The following is a 21,216-nucleotide window of genomic DNA, read 5'->3' as shown; positions in this document are numbered from 1 at the left end:
AAATGTGGAATGTAAATAAAACCCAAAACACAAAGTAGCCAATCCGTAAATGTAATGTCGCCCCTTCCCCATCACCATTGCAATGGCAATCTTACTATTTAAGATGAAGTTCATCTCAATATCCCAAGGTGATATTGACTGATACTGCTCTAGAAAGTATTTTTAAGGTGTTTACTTGGGGGAAGAGATTGATTAATTTCTAGATTTGGCTTTAATTCAATTTTCACATAAATATATCATCTTACTTGCTTCCTAGAGAAGCATATTGTGCTTCTATGTATTGTGAAATACCTGCTATGTTTTCCTAATAACTCTATATTCCTTATACTGATTATGCAAGCATTTGCAGAAGTAATTTAAAAACCATTTTGCTTGGGAGGAAAAATAGCTTTCTCAAAAGTTGTTTCTTTTTGTGGTGTTATCAGAATCCTTTTTAGAACTGAATGCGCTCATCTTTTTTGAAACAATTTTTCTAAGATAAGAGAAAGGCTTTTCAAATGCTGCAAGTCACTTCACAATTTTACGGAAGAAATTGTGCAATGAACTTAGAAATATTAAGTTCACTTTCAGCATACCCCTTAAATAGGGTCAACGATGAGCAAATCTTTGTATCTGTGTTCTTGTCTCATTGAGGAGCAGAATTTGTCTTTGGACCTTTCTGTGGCTATGACAAGCCTAAAGCCCTAGAGCCACCTGTGCCAGCAAACACAGCATAACATAACATCTCCCATTCCTAAGGATGATTTTCAGTTTTGCTTGTTCATATATCCACATTTATCACCTGCCTTTAGAATCTGGAACCCTATCTATTTGCTTAGACTTGTTCCTCTCTTGTAAATTACTCCTCTGTGCTTGTACTTTAATTTGCTGCCACCAAACCCCTCTTGCTTAATTACTCTCCCAGTCTTGTTCCTTCTAGACAGCCCTGGCCTGTTGTTATCCATATCCCAGCATGACATTGAGCCCTTGGTCCTCCCTGGGTTCTAGTTTAAACATGTATAAAATAGAAATGTTATGCTCTCGGGCACTCTGCACAAATGTACCAAAGACAAATAAAAGGAGCTACAAACACCATTTTAATTTTCAAGCAGAACAGATTTTCTTATTGCTGCCATTACTAAAGGTAATCTAAATGTTGCTTTTAATCAAACCACTTCTTTTTAAAAACAATTTTATTTTATTTAACTTCTGGGATACATGTGCAGGACATGAAGGCTTGTTGCACAGGTAAACATGTGTCACAGTGGTTTGCTGCACCTATCAATCCATCACCTAGGTACTAAGCCCCACATGTATTTGCTATTTATCCTGATGCTCACCCTCACCCTTCCCCCAATGCCCTCACAGGCTACAGCGTGTGTTGTTCCCCTCCCTGTGTTCATGTGGTCTCACCGTTCAGCTCCCACTTATAAATGAGAACATGTAGTGTTTGGTTTCTGTTCCTGTGTTAGTTTGCTGAGAGTAATGGCTTCAAGGTCCAGCCATGTCCCTGCAGAGGACATGATCATCTTCCTTTTTATGGCTGCATAGTATTTCATGGTGTATGTACCACATTTTCTTTAGCCAGTCTATCATTGACAGGCATTTGGGTTGATTCCATGTCTTTGCTATTGTGAACAGTGACCATATGCATGCATGCATCTTTATAATAGAATAATTTACATTCCTTTAGGCATATGCCCAGAAATGAGATTGCTGCGTTAAATGGTATTTCTGGTTCCAGGTCTCTGAGAAATCATCACACTGTCTTACACAATGGTTGAACTAATTTACATTCCCACCAACAGTGTAAGTGTTCCTATTTCTCCACAGCCTTCTTAGCATCTGTTGTTTCTTGACTTTTTAATAATCAGCATTCTGATTGGCATGAGATGGTATCTCATTGTGGTTTTGATTTACATTTCTCTAACGATCAGTGATGTTGAGCATTTTTTCATATGTCTGCTGGCCACATAAATGTCTTCTTGTGAAAAGTATACATGCTTATCCTTTGCCTACTTTTTAATAGGGCTGTAATGAAACCATTTCTATAACATTTCAAAATAGCCAATCTAGAAGTTATCATAAATTTTAAATCTTACTATATGTTTTCTTTAAAATAGCATGTGGCATGGAGAAAGGAGAGTGTCCACATGAACATCCCTAGAACAACTTAAAAATAGAAAATTAGGAAAAGAAAGCTACATATTGCTGGACACATAAAAAGCCCACCTGACTACATATAGGGACTCACAAATAACCACCAAGGAGTTTAACACAAAACCAGAAGCAGTGAGCCAGTCATGGTGTGTCTTAATCTTTCAGTAATAACAGTTGTGATTTTCCCCAGCACTTTGGTAGGCTGAGGTGGGCGGATCACGAGGTCAAGAGATCGAGACCATCCTGGCCAACATGGTGAAATCCCCGTCTCTACTAAAAGTACAAAAAATTAGCCCAGCATCGTGGTGCATGCCTGTAGTCCCAGCAACTCGGGAGGCTGAGGCAGGAGAATTGCTTGAAACCGGAAAATGGAAGTTGCAGTGAGCCGAGATCGTGCCACTGCACTCACTCCAGCCTGGCAATAGAGTGAGACTCTGTCTCAAAATAAAATAAATAAATAAATAAATTAGTTGTGATTTTCAAAGTGACTCTTTCCCTTTTCTGTCTCTATCCAGAGTGGTGTGCCTAGCTTCCTTTGTAGTGCTTGGCTCTCCTGAGCACCATGCTGGGAGTTATTGGAGATGGCACTTTTCAGAAGCACTGAATATGACAGCATTCCCAGTTAGTGAAATGAAAACCATTTGACTCTGGTTTAAGAAAGTGGTCCCCAGTGAAATTAGCAAAATATTGTATGTGTATGTATATGTTTTGAAGAAGACACTCAAGACAGGGGTAGAATGTCTTTATTTTCATAATGTCACGTTAAGCTAATTTTGTTTTTGAGACAGGGTCTCACTCTGTCACCCATGCTGAAGTATAGTGGCATGAACACAGCTCACTATAGCCTCAACCTCTTAGGCTTAAGTGATCCTCTTGTCTCAGCCTCCCAAGTAGCTGAGCCTTTAGGTATATGCCACCATGCCTGGCTAATTCTTTATATTTTTTTTGCAGAAATGGGAGTCTCACTATGTTTTCCAGAACGGTCTCAAACTCCTGGGCTCAAGTGATAATCCCGCCTCAGACTCCCAAAGCAGTGGGATCACAGGCATGAGCCACCATGCCCAGCCCTAAATTATTATCTTATCAGATTGATTACAGAAAAGTCTCCACTTTTCAGATAGAAGACTTTGCTTTCCATCCCTAAATTAATTTATGACCTAATCATCAATAGCGTAATAAGAGCAATACGGCAACATGCCTCCCTTACCCAGAAGTCAGTATTTTTTCAACCTCAACTTCCCAGAACCCAGCCTGGAATGCAGAAGTGAGCAAATGAAACACTTTAAACACTTGAAGTAGCATTTGAGAGTCTCCACAATATAGTGATGTCTTTCTCTTTATATCCTTACTCAGAACGGGAAGCTGACTCATTTCATTTACAATTTATGACAATATTGGTTAACTTTTTCCCCTGGCCCAGAGATGTTTTGGAGTAACAAACTACAAGTGAATTGAGAGAGCAGCTGGGAGCAGGCACAAAAAGAGCAGAAAAAGCAACCAGCAACAGCTCAATACAGAATATAGACTGAAAAGCAAAAAGTCGACAAAGACTTTTTAGGGCCCAATATTCAACAATGGCAGTTCGTAACAGTGACCTGTAGCCATCCAGCGCATTAGGCGCAGAAAATATGTGTAGAGACTGAAAAGGCAGAAGTTGTTGTGATGCCTGGGTAGGTAAGCTCTTGTTTTTATAAAAATTTACTTATATGGGAGATTCCATTCCTTAATAAAATCGGAGAGCTGAGGCACTACTAATGTAATTGAAAGGGGCTCATTTCAGCACTTTTATTTAGTCATTTTACTTATTTTCTGTCGAGTAGGAAGGGTCTATGTGCCCAGAGAGGGCAGGCCCACGTGGGTTTTGCCCATGTGTCTATACTTTGCATAAACACAATGAGGTGCTTAATGAATGTCTGGTGATGATGATGATCAAGAGCTTAATAACAGGGTCTTCTCTAAAGGCTGATTAATGGGGCTTCAAGTTAATATCTTTTCATTCTCTCATTTTTGGTGTGCGTATGGGGATGGGGGGTAGAAGGACTATAAATTGAGTATCCTTTGGAATAAATGTAGAAAGGCGATTCTATTTAAATAGCTGATAGCTTTTACAAAATATTATTTGCTGATTATGAAATAAGATATCCAAAATTGTATTCCTAGGACACATTCTATTATTTGAACATATTTTATTTAGCCAAACTCCATTTCCAAGATTGTATAATCATACTTGCTATTTACATCTGAACTGGATCTGCAAAGTTAAGTGATCTTTGGTTCAATCAATGAATTATCTTACAATAATCCACCTATGTGCTCGAAAACCAAATGGTGCTGACAGCTACTGTGATCTTACAGTTCTGCCATGCCACACACAAGGTCATTTAATTTTCTACTTGAATATAGTAGGTGGTAACTCTTCAGTCATAGGCTCTCATCAACCAGTTAGTTTAACTCTTATTACCATTAAGTCAAGCATAAAAACAATAAAACTAACCCTGCCCTAAATAAGATCCACTCACCAGCTTCCTTGTTGCCATCCACTGAGCCATCATTCTTCCAGATTTAACACACAGCCAGTTATCTTAGATTTGCCCCTCCCACAGCCTCCCCAAATACATTTTTAGTGAAAATGTCCTATAGCTCTTTTGTGCCACATGGTTTTTATCTCTTCACTTTTCACTATTGTCTTTGTCTAAGCTCCTAGCCTTCTTCCCTCTCGGATAACTCTAGCAGTTTGCTGACTAGCTTCTCCCTCTCTGGTTACTTTCTTCTCCGGTCCACCTAACATTTCATTAACAGAATCATTTGTTTTAAATTTCACTTTTAATTTATCATGCCCTAGCCCAAAATCTTCACTGGCAACTTATATCATTTCATATTTATGAGCCCATGAATGTGAGAAAACTCCATAAGCAGGAAAACATTATAGACTTGCCATCATCACAGTAATGACCCTTCTTGGATGTGACATAATGTGACCTATCTTCCCTGAAGTATAACCTGATCTGAAGCTGCTGGCCAACATGCCACATTGGGCTCTGGTTAGGTCAGGCTTATCACTGTCAGTGTGCACATCCTACCTTTCCTGCACCTGTGTTCCCTCAGGGGCTGAATGAAAGTACAGGCAGGAGTTTTTTATATTGTGAAATGACCAGACCTACATGGTTTGCCCAAGAGCTCTGTTCTTGACCTCCTGTCTTGTTTATTTTATTAAAGCCTTGGATAAAAATAGATTACATTCTTATCAAATTTGCAGATATTGAAAATGGGGGGAAACAAAAGCTATGCCAGATGACAAGATCAAAGTTCAAAGAGAACTCCAATAAGAGGTCAAAATGAAGAGCACAAAATGTGACAGAAATAAATACATTTTGAATGTTAGGTTCAAACCTCCAACTGAACGGAAGTGGATGGGGGGAAACCCTGTATAATTATTATTCTAAAAAATTCTCAGGAGAGAAGGTCAGGATGAGGGTGAGAGGCCATGGATTATTTACAGGGAAAGGATAAACAAAGACAACAGTTTTGCTTCCAAAATGGCCAACACACACTTAGGCTTAGTTGATAGAATTACGTTGTCTAAAACAAGGGAGGGGTTAGCTACATGGTGTTCTTCCCTGATGGACCAGCTCAAGGATATTTTCAATTCTCGTTGTTGTAACAATTGACAAATACATGAAGAATTATGAAGGATATAGAAATCATACATATAGTGTAGATATAGATTTATAAAGAGATACATATAATATATAGATTTATTCATGTTTAACTTGAAAGAAGGGACATCAAGAAAGGATGCAATGTCAGTACTTTGAAGCACTATCTGAGTAGTTTTCTTCCCTGTAACTAAGGAGGTAGAAACGAAACTCCCTGTTGAAAGTTTGGAGCAGGTAAACTTTGACTCAATGAAAAAATATTATTTTCTATCCGTGAGAGACATAAAGCAGTGGAATAAAATGTCTTGAGAAATTAACTTCTTATGACTAGAAGTATTCAAGTATAGATTATTTTTTTGGCATTCATGGAGTACAGAAAGTTAGACTAGAAAACCTGAAGACTATCTTCCTTTCATCTCTAAGCTGTGATATTGGTCCCCACACCTGTAAAGCCCTCTCCTCTCTCATCTCTACATAACATTTATTATATTTGCTTTCCCCTGACAGACATCTCTGTCTTTCTCACTAGACTGGGAGCTCTTTAAAGGTAGAGATTCTGGTTTTTATCTATATATCCCTAGTTTTTAGCATGATTCTTTAAGGAGCTGAGGTCTCAATATATTTCACTGAATTATGAAGTTCTACTGAAAAAATCCTAACTAGCCTTCAATGTCCAGCATGAATTTCCACTTTCCACAGAAAGCCTTTCCTGATCACTTCTACAGTATATATTCTGTGTCAGACCATTTGCCACATTTAATTTTCTGCTTCTTTCCTGTATAATATTATTTACTGCATGCCATTTCTATCATCCCAACTAGACCCTCAGTTCCCAATGAACAAAAGAATATCCATTCATGATTTCATGAGGTAGAGAGTACAATGATGATTACCAGAGGCTGAGAAGGAGAGTAGGGAGAAGGGATAAAGAGGGGTTGATTAATGAGTACAAAAATATAATTAGATAGAAGAAATAAGACTTAGTGCTAGCCGGATAATAAGGTGACTATAGTTAACAATAATTCATTATATACTTCAAAGTAACTAGAAGAGTAGATTTGGAATGTTCCAAACGCAAAGAAATATCTATATTTGAGGTGATAGATATCCCAATTACCCAGACTGATCAGTGATACACATTGCATGCTTGTACCAAAATATTGCACGCACCCCACAAATATGTACAATTATTATGTATTATAGCATAAAAAATAATAAACTAAATACCATTTTTAAATTATGCCTTATTGCCATGCTAAGCACAGAACTGGCCACTGATAATGTGCCTACTGATTAAGAATATTCTAGAACGTTTTGTTAAAGAATCATTTTCCACTTTTTAATTACAAAGAGAAAAATGGTAACTTTATGGTGGAAAAATGCGACAGACAGAACCTCAACCAAGTAATCAAAATTTACATCACCCGGGAGACAACATCTTGCCATAATCAACCCTAAGAAGATGCACTGAAAAGGGCACATTGTCGCTTGGGTGGTGTTCCTGCCAAAAATGAATAACCGACACCTAATCACAAGGAAACGCCAAACAAACCCAAACCAAGGGACGGTCTACAAGTTATCTGACTAGGAGTAAGCCAGAGAAAAGCTGAGACGCTGTCACAGATTGACACTGAGCAAACATGACGCTACATGCAATGTGGGATCTTGGATTGAATCCTGGACCCGACAAAGGATATCAGTGGGAAAAGTTGAGAAATTCTAATGAAGTCTGTAGACTAGTCAGTAGTATTCTAACCATATTAACTTCCTGGCTTTGATATTATGGTTATGAAGATGCTAACTTTTTAGGGGAAGCTACATGAAGGCTATATGAAACACTACTATTTTTACACCTTGTCTATAAGACTAAAATTACTTCAAAATAAAACGTTAAATAAGATGTGTGAGTTTAGTTTTCAACTTGAGTGAGGATCCAAACAATGAAGGCAGCTACCATGAACCAAAACAAACAAGGGCCTCTCCATTCTTGTCATTCGCCATAGCTGTGCTCTACATGGTCGCTGTGAACAGTGAATTAGCAAATACTAAAGCATTGCTCCTAGGGGGAATACAGGGTTCGTTTCCTAAAAGCCTCTGGCCACATTTTTGTCAACCGATCAATACACAACATTGTTTTATGTGTGTTTCTGTTTAAAGACATCTTATTTAATATGTATTGTTGATTCATTAACATTGAACTCACAGCTAAAAGCCCTGTAACTCATGCCTGAATGAAGTTTATTAGCCACATATTTTCTTCATCAGGCATATCACAAGCTTCTTATGCCTAGAAATTCTAGAAAGCACTTCAACATTACACTTGGGAGTCATTTTAAACAGCAAAATCATCAACAGAAAGCACAAAAATGAAAAGAACAGTGGCATCAGGTGACACAAATTTTTTGCTGCTCTGCACATGTCCACAAATGACTACAGAAGCTCTCCAAGTATTAATTCTGGGATTTCAAATATAATTTAGTGAGTGGGCTAGCTCACAATATGGAATCTATGGATAATGAGGATTGACTGTACCTATAAACATACCCAATGATTGTGAACTTCTTGGCCATCGCCTTGAGTCAGTAAGAGAATAAGTACAATGATATTTGTATTTGAAATGATAAAAACAATTCTTGAAAGATTAGCAACTTAGTAAATAACTTAATTCTATCTCACTTTATGGTCTTTTTCATCATCCTGGCTACACTGAGGATTTTTCTAGTACCCTGGCTTCATCAGTGCTAAGGATATTTGTCTCCTTTCCATTTTAGTCATCAGTATACACAGCCACAACCTGAATTTCAGTATCAGTATCCCCAGCTGCTTCACCTTCAGGAAATCCCTTCTTAATGACATAGCCCACCCTCTACTTCTATTGAATCTATTCAGTGTCTATTTGTGGCCTAAAACCAAAAATTCCTACTTATTCTCCCACCCAATCAGTCTCTTATGGCTGTACTTTATTTAGTCAGTAATGATTGTGAAGTTGTCTTGATGATTTTCACTAGCACCCCACAATCTACTATCTTTTGATCTTTTATAAATTTTTCTTTGCTAAACTATGATCGAGATAATCAGTTTGGTTTTTTTTGTTTGTTTGTTTTTTGTTTTTTTTTGCGGCCATTGCTGATCTGCCAACTACTTCTGTAAAAATTCACAAACACATATTGTTTAAATGCAAAATAAATTAATTTACCTAATCAACCTTCAACAAGTCTTCATTGTTTTTATTCTTATTGATCTACTTGAAATGCATTTGCACAGACAGGATCTGCCAAATATTTCCTCTTTTCTACACACACTGCCAACACTCTATTTCAGACTGAAACATAGATCACCTGAGTCTATGGTAATAAGTTCCTAACTAGTCTCTCCACATCCCGTCCTGTCCACTTTATAAGCTAATTAATCATCTAAAGTAGACAGTTAATCAACCTACATGCTCCCCATAGCTACCTGGCAAAAGCCCAAACACCTTTACATGGCATTCAACTTCTTCCATGAACTGACTTCAGATTACTTGTAAAGCCTTTTCTTCTGCTAAACCTATTTGCAAACTCTGTCTCAGCCCAAATAGACTATTTGCATTCTCGAAGACATCCCATTTGTCTCTAATCAAGTCCCTTGTCTGCACTTTTCTCTTTATAGGAATATTTTGCCTCCTCATCTCTGTCCACCAAAATTTTACCTGTTCTTCAAGACCCAGTTCAAAGTACATCTCTCCCATGAAACCTACTTTGATTCTACACTGGAAATATTCTCTTCCTTGGATTCACTACAGCACTTTGGAACTGCAGTTAATGCATTTGTATTTGTGAGGTAATTATTTTGTAATTATTTTATTCTTCACACTACATTTCAAGATCATTGAGGGCAGGTTATATCATGTCAATCTTCCATTTACCACAGCACCTAGCCTTAATGTGCAGTAAAGTACTATTTAAAACATGAATGAATAAATGTGCCTCTCATATGCTTAATATGTATATGTACATAATATATAATGTATAGATAGATGCACATATACATGTAACGTCTGTATAACAGTTAAAATTGAACAAAATACAACACACTGTCAATGAACCATATTATTGGTCAATTAAAACTGGAAGTAGACATAGGAAAAAAGAGAAAATCAGAGTAGAAAATTAAAAATTATTTGACAGGGCAAAACAAAATCAATTGGGCAAACCTATGTAAGATTAACTATTGCAACATTAACATTTTAGGCAGGGTTGCACTGAAATCTTCCCAGGTATAGAAATTTATGTACTTCATTCCTAGGAATCTAAAAGAAAACATAAGAATAAACATATTCAATGACTCTTAAATGGAATAGACATTGCTAGATATAGTTAATACTGTAATGGCACATCACTTAACTTGAAGGACTTTTCAATTTTGATTAAATGAAAAAAGTAACTCAATATTCTCTATTCCATTTGCACGGTGAATACTAACAAAATTAATTGCCCTCATTACCATCACTATCAACATCAACATAAAATGTATTTCTTAGTCCAAAAAAAACTTCAAAAACTACGCTAAGAGATGTAACTCCGTAGAAAGCTACAACAACTGTAGAAGCTTAGTAACATCGAAGCAAAGGAATTCATCATCTTCAGGACTATGATGGTTTTATTTACACTCAATGGACAATATGAAAAAGGGTACATCAAGGCCCAGCCATTTAACAAGGGACATTTCTCCCCAGTAAGTTTTGTTTTGTTACAGGAAAATTGCATGTGATTACTCTAAAATTAAAACACACACACACACACAAACACACACACACACAAAGTAATGGAAAGGTAAAAATTCTATAGATGCTGACTGGGTGCAGTGGCTCATGCCTGGAATCCCAGCATTTTGGGAAGCCGAGGCAGGCGAATCACGAGGTCAGGAGATTGAGACCATCCAGGCCAACATGGTAAAACCCAGTCTCTACTAAAATATGAAAAAGAAAAAGAAAAAATTAGCCAGGCATGGTGGCACACACTTGTAGTCTCAGCTACTTGGGAGACCGAGGCAGGGGAATCACTTGAACCTGGGAGGCTGAGATGGCAGTGAGCTGAGATCGCACCATTTCACTCCAGCCTGGGTAACAGAGCGAGACTCCATCTCAAAAAAAAAAAAAAAAATTCGGTAGATGTTAAAATAAACCTCTATAGAACTTACATGAAGGGGTACGAAGGTGACTTGAGATTAACATTTCCTAAATCACAGACCCATCAAAAACTGCTTACCAAAAGAAAATTTTGTTCAAGTGAACACACACTTACTGAATGAGCACCTATTACGATTCAGCCTGGGAATAAAAGGATGGTTGACATGGTGTCCATCCAATTAAATAATTCAAAAAACTGTCACAAAACAGACATAAACAACACTGAGTGTTATATACTATGATATGTTAGTTGTTTAAGCAAAGTGTTATGTGAAAACAAAAGAAAGAGCTGTCTAACGGAGGGGAGAAGGAAACAGAGCAAAAGGCTAATCTTTGACCCAGCCTTCAGAGGACACAAACAGCCCAAACAGACATAACTTCAACCTTGAGCATGGCCTTCAATAGAAATCCAAGTTTCAGGATAATTCCAAAGCATGAGATATGAAAGTGATTGAGATTAAAGATATATCATAAATATCTGAAGTGATGGGTGTGGTTATTAGCCTGATTTGATCATTCCACAATGTATAGGTGTCAAAACATTCCATTGTATTCTGTAAGTTTATACAATTATTTGTCAATTTAAAATAAAACAGAACTTATAAAAGATAAATCATAGGTAGAATGTGTGATGAGACACTGAATGAAGTTAACAAAAAGAATTATGTTTATGCGGATGGTATTCTCACTTAATAAACCTTAAGACTCTGCGAGATAAGGAATATATTATCAGGTGTGGTGGCTCATGTCTGTAATCTCAGCACTTTGGGAAGCAAAGGTGAGAGGATTGCTTGAGTCTAAGAATTGAAGATCAGCCTGGGCAACAAAATGAGAACCCCGTCTCTCCAAAAAAAAAAAAAAAGGAAAAAGAAAATTAGCCAGGCATGGTGGTACACACCTGTAGTCCTGGCTACCCAGAAGGCTGAAGTGGAAGGATCCCCTGAGTCCAAGAGTTGGAGGCTGCAGTGAGATCTGATCACACCACTGCACTCTGGCCTGGGAAATAAAGTAAGACGCTGTCTCCAAAAAAAAAAAAAAAAAAAAAAGAGTATAAGCTACAGTCCATATTGAATTTATTGTCAGAGGTGCCTCTGAGAGATGTCTTCATCTGATACAGAAGAGGTTGGGAGTGACTTACTGGGGCTTTTAGCATTTACAGGTCTCTTCAACATGGGTTTGAACTTCATGAGCCCACTTACAGGCAGATTTCCTTCTGCCTCTGCCACCCCTGAGACAGCAAGACCAACCCCTCCTCTTCCTCTCCCTCCTCAGCTTACTCGATGTGAAGATGATGAGAACAAAGACCTTTGTGATGCCCCACTTCCACTTAATGAATAGTAGATATATTGTCTCTTCTTTATGATGTTTTAAATAACATTCTCTCGTCTCTAGCTTACTTTATTGTAGGAACGTAGTGTATAATACATACAACATACAGAAGATATGTTAATCAACTGTTTATGTTATTGGTAAGGCTTCCAGTCAACAGTGGGCTATTAGCGCTTATGTTACACTTGGATTTTCGACTGTATGGGGGTTGGTGTCCCCAACTCCTATGTTGTTCAAGGGTCAGCAGTATTATACAGAGACAGTAGAAAAATGATCACCTTTTAAGAAATGCTTTAGCTCAAGGATAAGCAACATAATCAATTGTGCCATCAGCTATGGGCTGCCAGAAAGTAATGCATTATATTTAGAAGGCTTTTCTCCTCAGTACTCAAATAGAAGACATTTCCAAGTGATAAATCGGGATTCTGGAAGGAGAGAGCACACGGCTGGGCCTAAGTGTCAAGCCTCAGACAGAATTCCTTGCTACCACCATTTTCATCAGAACAGACCAGCATCCAGACACCTTCTCTGAAAATAAAGAGTGGCCTGAACTTTATCCTACATTACCTTAGAAACACAATCTGTAGATAATATGGATTATCTATGCCTTCTTAATAGGTACGATTTTGCTACATTCTTTTAACCACTATGCAAGAGTTAAGCAAGTCATCAGCTGAGAAGCCCTAAGCCCTCTGGAAGCAAGATCTTTTGACTGTCCTTATATTTACCTGTAAGAAGCAAAAGGCCAAGTATAAGGGAGATTCAATTTAAAAATTTAATCAACAGCAACCATAAAAAGTTTCGATTTTTGGTCACACATAGGCCATTCAAAGTATTACCTGATGGGGAAAGCCTAAAATGCTTGTACAACATAGAGGGAAAAAAGAGTTCTTCAAAAAATCATCTTTGATGGTGGGAGTGGGGGTGAGGGATAAAAGGTCACACATTGGGTACCGTGTACACTGCTCAGGTGACAGGTGCACCAGGATCTCAGAAATCACCTCTAAAGAACTTATCATTGTAACCAAAAACCACCTGTTGCCCAAAAACTATTGAAATTTTTAAAAGGAGTTGTCTTTGCTAACAGTCTTGGGGAAGCAATTGTTTTGTTTTGTTTTGTTTTGTTTTGTTTTGTTTTGTTTTTGAGATGGAGTCTCGTTCTGTAGCCCAGGCTGGGGTGCATCTGTCTTGGCCTCCCAAAGTGCTGGGATTACTGGCATGGGCCACTGCTCCCAGCCTAAGAACGTAGTTTTGTATGACGGGCTACATTTATCTAGACAAATGAAGCATTGGGAGAAATCTCAATATCTTAATAAAAAATTGAGGGGGTGCGGTGACTCATGCCTATAATCCCAGCACTTTGGGAGGCCAAGGCAGGTGGCCAAGATGGGCCAAGCATGGATCACAAGGTCAGGAGTTTTGAGACCATCCTGGCCAACATGGTGAAACTCTGTCTCTACAAATATATATATATATATATATATATACACACACACACACACACACATATATATATATATATTTTTTATTTTTTATTTCTTATTTTTTTTGAGATGGAGTCTGGCTCTGTCACCAGGCTGGAGTGCAGTGGCGCAATCTTGGCTCACTGCAACCTCCGCCTCCTGGGTTCAAGCGAGTTTTCCACTTCAGCCTCCCGAATAGCTGGGACCACAGGCACGTGCCACCATGCCCGGTTATTTTTTGTATTTTTAGTAGAGATGGGGTTTCACCATGTTGGCCAGGATGCTCTCGATCTCTTGACCTCGTGATCCGCCCACCTCGGCCTCTCAAAGTGCTGGGATTACAGGCGTGAGCCATCTACTAAAAATATTTTTAAAGTTAGCCAGGCGTGGTGGTGGGCACCTGTAGTCCCAGCTACTCAGGAGGCTGAGGCAAGAGAATTGCTTGAACCCTGGAGGCAGAGGTTGCAGTAAGCCAAGATGGTACCACTGCACTCCAGCCTAGATGACAGCACAAGACTCCGTCTCAAAACAAACAAACAAAAAAACACCAAAAGTACACTCTTAATAAAGTTGAAATACACAGTGATTATGCTTTATTTATCATGCTTGTATTTTTCTAGCATTTTTTATTTTTCTATCATTCCCAACATTTCTAAGTTTCCATGTGCCTGGGATAGAATGAGAAATTAAAATAAAAATTAAACCAAATCTCTATCTAAGAGCTTTCTTGAAGTATGACAAAGGTTTAGGGACAACGTGTTTGTAATTCGCTGATGGTAGAAAAACTAATTCACTACTGGGGAACTCTGACATCTAAAATCTACATATTGACATGCTGGAGGGGAATGAGAGAGAATGTCTATGATTTTAATTTACTTAACCTATTTAGGAAAAAAAGTCACTTGAGTCATCCTGGCTCACTTTCCTTAACATTAGTCATACTGCATTTCCTTAAGCCTGTGAGTGTGTTTCTATGTAAATAAACTATGTAGTTCACTTGGGGAGAAAAGTCACAGTATTTAAAGATTATAAAGACCTATTAGATCATCCGGTCTGACCCACAAGAGATAGTCCCTAGATAGGGAACATAACTGTTGATCTTTGCCAAGAGGCCAAGAAGAGACAGTTGGCAAAAATATTTTCCATACTTTTTTTCACTTTAGCTTATCTAATAGTGCTTCAGTCACTTTCCAAGTGGACTAGTAAAATTATCATGAAACAGTTCAACTTATCAGGGAGATGCAAAGTTTAACTTATCTGAATTGGCAATGTTCCACCCACCTCCATTTGTTAAAGAAATGCTCTTGTCTGCAAAATGTGAACAGTGAAGAATCTGCTCTTTGAACTAGCCAGGCAGTTTCCTTTCAATTAAGAAAATCAAAAGGCAAGTTGTTTTTCACTGATTTTATTAACCTACTTTCACTAGTTGCAGAGAAATTAGATACTAAAACACGAATTTGTACAGAGTAGAAAATGAATATGATACAATTACAACTTACTGCTTTATAAACCAAAGTATTTCCCATTTTCATTTTCCGTATTCATAAAATATGAAGTATTCTTGAAACTTAAAATATACAGATGGTATTAGGGTCAAAGTGACTCAGCAATACGAACCTTAATGCCCATTAATGACAGACTGGACAGGGAAAATGTGGCACATATACACCATGGAATACTATGCAGCCATAAAAAAATGATGAGTTTGTGTCCTTTGTAGGGACATGGATGAACCTGGAGACCATCATTCTCAGCAAACTGACATAAGAATGGAAAATCAAACACCGCATGTTCTCACTCACAGGCAGGTGTTGAACAATGAGAACACATGGACACAGGGAGGGGAGCATCACACACTGGAGTCTGTGGGGGGAACTAGGAGAGGGACAGTGGGGGTGGGGAGTTGGGGAGGGATAACATGGGAAGAAATGCCAGATATAGGTGATGGGGAGGAAGACAGCAAACCACATTGCCATGTATGCACCTATGCAACAATCCTGCATGGTCTTCACATGTACCCCAAAACCTAAAACACAATAAAATGTATTAAAAAAAAAAAGAAATTTCCATTTCTAATATAGAAAATAAATAAATAAATAAATAGTAAAGGCTGGGGGCGGTAGCTTACACCCATAATTCGAGCACTGTGGGAGGCTGAGGCAGGCAGATCACCTGAGGTCAGGAGTTCGAGACCAGTCTGGGGCCAACATGTTGAAACCCTGTCTCTACTAAAAATACAAAAATTACCTGGGCGTGGTGGCGGGTGCCTGTAATCCCAGCTACTTGGGAGGCTGTGGCAGGAGAATTGCTTGAACCTGGGAGGCAGAAGTTGCAGTGAGCTGAGATCACACAATTGCACTACAGCCTGGGCAACAAGAGCGATACTCTTTCTCAAAAATTAAAATAAATAAAGTAAAAAATAGTAAAGATACCTATCTCTTTATTCCCTTTATTCCCTAGTTCTTAAATCCTGTTTTGATCGCCCTACGTGTTCCCCCTACCGAGATTATATTCACAAAATTGTCAATATTCCCAAAGAGGTGAAAGTCACACACATACAGAAATTGGAAAAACTAACAAATAGTAGGGGATGAGCTGGTAACATAAAATTAAAAAGGAGAAAAATGAGATCTAAACATTTAGAGTAGAATTATTTCTTATCAGCTAAATGCAAATCAACCTAACCCAGGAAGGAAATTTTCTATTTTTATTTAGTTAGAATTCCAGAGTCAGTATGATAGTTGTATCATGATAGATTATATTCCATTAGAAATGCTGTTAAAAAAAAATAATGTGGCCCTTGACTTCTTAAAGTCTATATCCTAAGTCAAGAGCTCATATTCTATTTAGGCCTATAACAAATTTGAGGATTTCAGAACTCATTGAGACTCTCCATGTGCACCGAGCATGCACTGTGAGCTAAGCCCTTTGCCAGGTTTTGCAAGGAATTATAAAGGCAATACTAGACATGGTCTCTGCCCTTCCAGAGCTTACAGTATGATAGGAAAGATAAATATCTACTCCCCCATCCGTCGTCTCCCACACATGACAGAAAGTGAATGACTAACTTCTGTTATCTAGTTTGCATTGACCTCAGATGGTGAATCAGAGTCTAGACAAGAAATGTCACACGTGTAGATGGGGAAACTGAGGAAAGTTTAATGAAAGGATAATTTGCAAAGACTGGACAGAGCTAAGAGAGACCAAGAAGAAATGGTGAAGTATCACAGGACTAATAATAGCAAGAAGTCTTTACATCCTTATCAGAGGCCAGAGAGCGAGCTGAAACTGCAAGAGATGGCCACCCTCAGGAAGGAGTAAAGCCAGGTCCTGTCTGTGGCCTACAGGGAGCGAGTCAGGGGGAATAAGTGCCCTACCCTCTCTCTTCACTTTCCCTCTGATCTCTCCCTGTTGACTCCCTTTGGCCAAACACTCAGAAGCTGGTGGGCAAAAGAGGCTGTTGAGGCAATGAATGAAGGTCAGCCTCTGAGAGCATAGAGGCAGATGGAAAAACATAAAGAAATGATCTGGCAGGGCAGAGAATGACCAACAGAGCTGGATGAATTTAGAGCCACCCAAGCTTACAGGATAAGTACATGCTATATCCAGAAGTAAACATTTGGATAGATCAGTTAAGAGTCATGCCTTATTTGCAACAGAACATTTTGGCACTTTCCCATTAGATAAGATCAGTCAATGTTAACATAAGCTTCCAACTTAAGCCATAGAACATAAATGGTAAACTCTAGTTTAACCAATATTCTGCCAAGTGAGGTCTCTAATTTGTACTTTTATGTGTCGACTAATTATACAGGATAAATTTGGTTCTGTAATGCTGACCTTGAAGCATACAGGATTCAGAATAATTTATAAATCTTAAGAAAGGCTAAATTGTATTTAAAGCAGTTTTAGTTTTAAGAAAAATGTATTCTTTATTTTAAAAACTGGTCATTTGTGTAACTCACACATGGCATTTCTATTAAAAATTATATTGATTAACCAGAAAACTCTGCTTCTGGGTCATGGCAAATGATAAAAAAGTTTACTTCCCATAAATTCATTTTGCACCTTTCTCTTCATTCTTTAGGGATAAATTATCCTTTAATTATGCTTCATTCAGTGTGTGTTTTGCATATTGGTTCCAGTATATCAATAGCACTTCGTTATTCAATAATAAAAAGCTACAAATAGATTAAAAGACTCTTAAGCCCTTCGAGGATTTAGAACACACACCACGAATGTTCCACTTATGTTTTGAAGTTGCTTACTGGCAGCTGAGCGGGAGCAGCATGTTGCTCTAACACTGCAGGCTCACCATGGAGCATCATCTGTCCCAATTTGGAATTCAAGTTATGATTTGAATCCTATACATTTTATTCAAATTTAAAAATGGCAATCACAGAACACTTGAGGCCTTATTCATCAAACAATGAGTCATTCTGGAATCGCTGTCTTTTTTTCCTGGACTTGATGAACTTTGATACATGAAATTTGGCTGTCTTTGGTGCAATTGAATCAACAGAGCACTAGGATTGCAGTGATCAGCCTGGTTTGGAAACATGTCTAAAAGTTTCTGGTTCAATGTAAAAGCTGAATGCATGTCCCGCTCCTGTTTCCCCACTCCCCTCATCAGAGCCCTCACAGTCATCTGAAAGCAGGATTTAGCAGTAATCAATAATCTATATCCCTCAAATGTTTCAAAGACTACATATAACATTAAAAAGTGATAATTATTTGGTGGATCTGAACTGAGCAGATGACCCTGAAAATGGATTCTTGACCCAGAATTTTTTTTAACTACAGAGAGAAAAGTCTTTAGCACTTGAAGAAATGGGACATCTTAATTTTAGCTTCCGATCACAGTTTATAAACTATAAAACACATTTCTTTTTAAAGTCTTATAGGAACATGAAGTGATCTTGACTAAGATTCCCCCGAGAAACCCTCATAAGTGAATGGATAGTAAGATCACAAAAATGTGTTTGCCTATGATCTTTAGATGGCCACACTGAGCACACAGTCTACTTTCAGGTAACTTTCAAGTAAAAACCTCAGTGTAATCATAATGTATTGATTTGTTTTGCCTTGGTTTCCTTTCACAAATATATTGATTCACATTCCTTCTACCTGAAGCACTCAGAAGAGAAAGGCAAGATGCACAGAAGTAGGATAAGGAAGGAGGTGGCTATGTTATCAAACATTTATTTGGGTCACATTTTAGGAAATACCCCATAAAGTCTCTACGGTGCTTATTCAGAGTCCTCTTTCCCTGAATTTGTATCTGGAGAGGTAAAATCTCATTTTCCCCTGCCAGAACTGGAACTGTTTATTAAAGCAACAGAAGGAAAATGAAGAAGACAAAATTCATCTTATAGACAAGGCTCAAGCCATATTAAACATGATGTTACGTGAACTTCTCCCCTCCTCCACCCTCCTTAATGCACCATATAGAGAAGCTCTCATGCTGTAAAGATGTCATATATACTTTCTCTTCACTCAAAGCTTCCTGAATAAAGAGAGATCTATTTGTCTCCATGGTGTTTTCGCCATTAACAGTATCAGAGCTGCAGGAACACAATGGGAGATGTGTTTTCCGTTAACCTCTTGACTCAGAGATGTCCTGATGCTAAACGTTATTGCATTTTGCATTAGCGCAGAACAGTGGGAGATCTGTGACTGATGTAAAAGGGTTGAGAAGGGCCACAGAAGCTCTCATGTGCTCCACACTGCAGTTGGCGGTGGAGCACGAAGCACATAATTTTTGTCCAGAAAGAGCACAAATGGGAACCAGGGAAGGAGGTGGTGAATTTGACACATCCCCTCCTGTTCACCACTGAGATAATCTACACTGCAAAATGATATTCAGTGTCTGATCATAGACATTATCTTGGCAGAAACTAATTTACTTTTCTTTATTACCTTAGGCATCAGCAAACCACAGAATGAACAAGGGGATTAATATTTACTTTCTTCTTAGGCTACTTTTTCCATTGCCTTAATATGGCCTTCAGTGTTAGTAGCTTGATGTGGTAACCATTACTGAAAATGTTCCTTACTATTCTGCTCCTGTCCCTTTGATGGTGCAGAGATAGAATTGGGGAAACACCCTTCCATGCTATAGGACAGGAGGATATGGAGTCTAAGAAGTAAAAGTGTACTCACAAAATCAAAGATTACTTAGTGATAATCCCAGAATAGCAGAATATTCATTATGGGTCCTGTAGAAACTATTCAATTTCATTCCATGAGTTTACATATTTGAACAGTGGAGTTTAAATGATTTGAATGATTTGAACAGTGGAGGTCATAAAGTTTAAATGATTTCACCATGGCAGAACCAGGTTGGATACCAGCACTCATATACTCATGTCCCCAGGTGAATTATCTTCACGTGCACTATTCAAGCACGCTTCTGTTGAATGAATGACCATTGTACTATGAAGATCTACAGGACCCTGCACAATGTCACAATATCCCCATTTCTAAAATGCAACTTTTTTGTGCTGCATCAAAGGGTTCTGTATTAATGACGAGAACAAAAATATATTAAAAAGACAGGCTGTGTGAGCTACAATTAAAGGGAAGAACTTGATGTACTTATCTAAAGATGGGAAGTCATTCTCAGGTTTCTTACCCTCAGCTTACGTACTTAAGACTTCTGGAGTAAAGAAGCATTTGATTATGTAAAACCTTGCTACTCTACTAGAGTGCGTGTCATGCGTTAACAGCATCACTTGCCCTGAAGGGTTGTTTAGAAGCAATAGTAGTGACGTTGGTTGTTATTATATTTGTAGTTGGTATTTACTAAATATTTAGAAAATACATATTGGTTAAATTAAGAAAAACTTGGTTTACCCCTTTATTCTAGATCTTCATAAAGCTCAGAGAAGACAATATGCCAAAGTCAACTTAGAGTAGGCTAGTGTTTGTCCTCACAAGACTGTCTTTGGAAGTGCAAACATTTCTGAGATAAGAAGGGGACTTGTTGCGCTATTACATGCTAGCTTCAGTAGCTCTATTAATAAACCAAGTAGGAAAGAATCTGATGCCTGCTAATTAAGAAGCACAGATGACCCATCTTCAATAAAGTTTATAAACTCACTATTCTAAATGACCAGTCTCCTTAAATTGGGTCAGCAAAATATTCTTTGCTGGATGAAGAAGGTCAAGATGGAAGCAAGACTTCTGTGTTTTGAAGCTCATAGAAAAATAGCTGGATTAACAGATTCTGAAAAATTCAAATATCATTTGTAGCACCCATAGAGATATAATTTCTTGATGATGTGTAAAAGTGTATTCTGCCACAAGTTTCTTTTCCTTCTTAAATCCTAAGGTTAATTCCAAGAAGATACTATGGCCATTTGCCTTAAGGATGTATTTGGAGTTTACAGGGTTAAAAATGACTATCCATGATATAAAATTCAGTGAAAAGTTTCCCTGAGGAAATAGAACACATACTCAC

The 21,216-nt window shown here is 38.0% G+C and overlaps 1 long non-coding RNA gene across 17 annotated transcripts in view; it reads right to left on the bottom strand.

The window, feature by feature from the left end:
• Positions 1-21,216, bottom strand: part of LOC116556129 — a 384,428-nt gene that overhangs the window by 92,798 nt on the left and 270,414 nt on the right. Inside the window, exon 7 of one of the 17 annotated variants that reach the window (XR_004270846.1) lies at positions 3,347-3,390. The exons of 15 other annotated variants lie outside the window; for them this stretch is intronic. This is a non-coding gene — a long non-coding RNA (uncharacterized LOC116556129). Of the gene's footprint in view, positions 1-3,138; positions 3,391-21,216 lie in introns of those variants that run through there. One more of the 17 variants, XR_004270844.1, reaches the window with a different exon arrangement.

The sequence above is a fragment of the Sapajus apella genome, unplaced genomic scaffold (assembly GCF_009761245.1).
Source record: "Sapajus apella isolate SASKATOON/1434 unplaced genomic scaffold, GSC_monkey_1.0 scaffold16, whole genome shotgun sequence".
In the NCBI taxonomy this organism is placed as follows: domain Eukaryota; kingdom Metazoa; phylum Chordata; class Mammalia; order Primates; family Cebidae; genus Sapajus; species Sapajus apella.
This window is presented reverse-complemented; position numbering and strand designations above follow the sequence as displayed.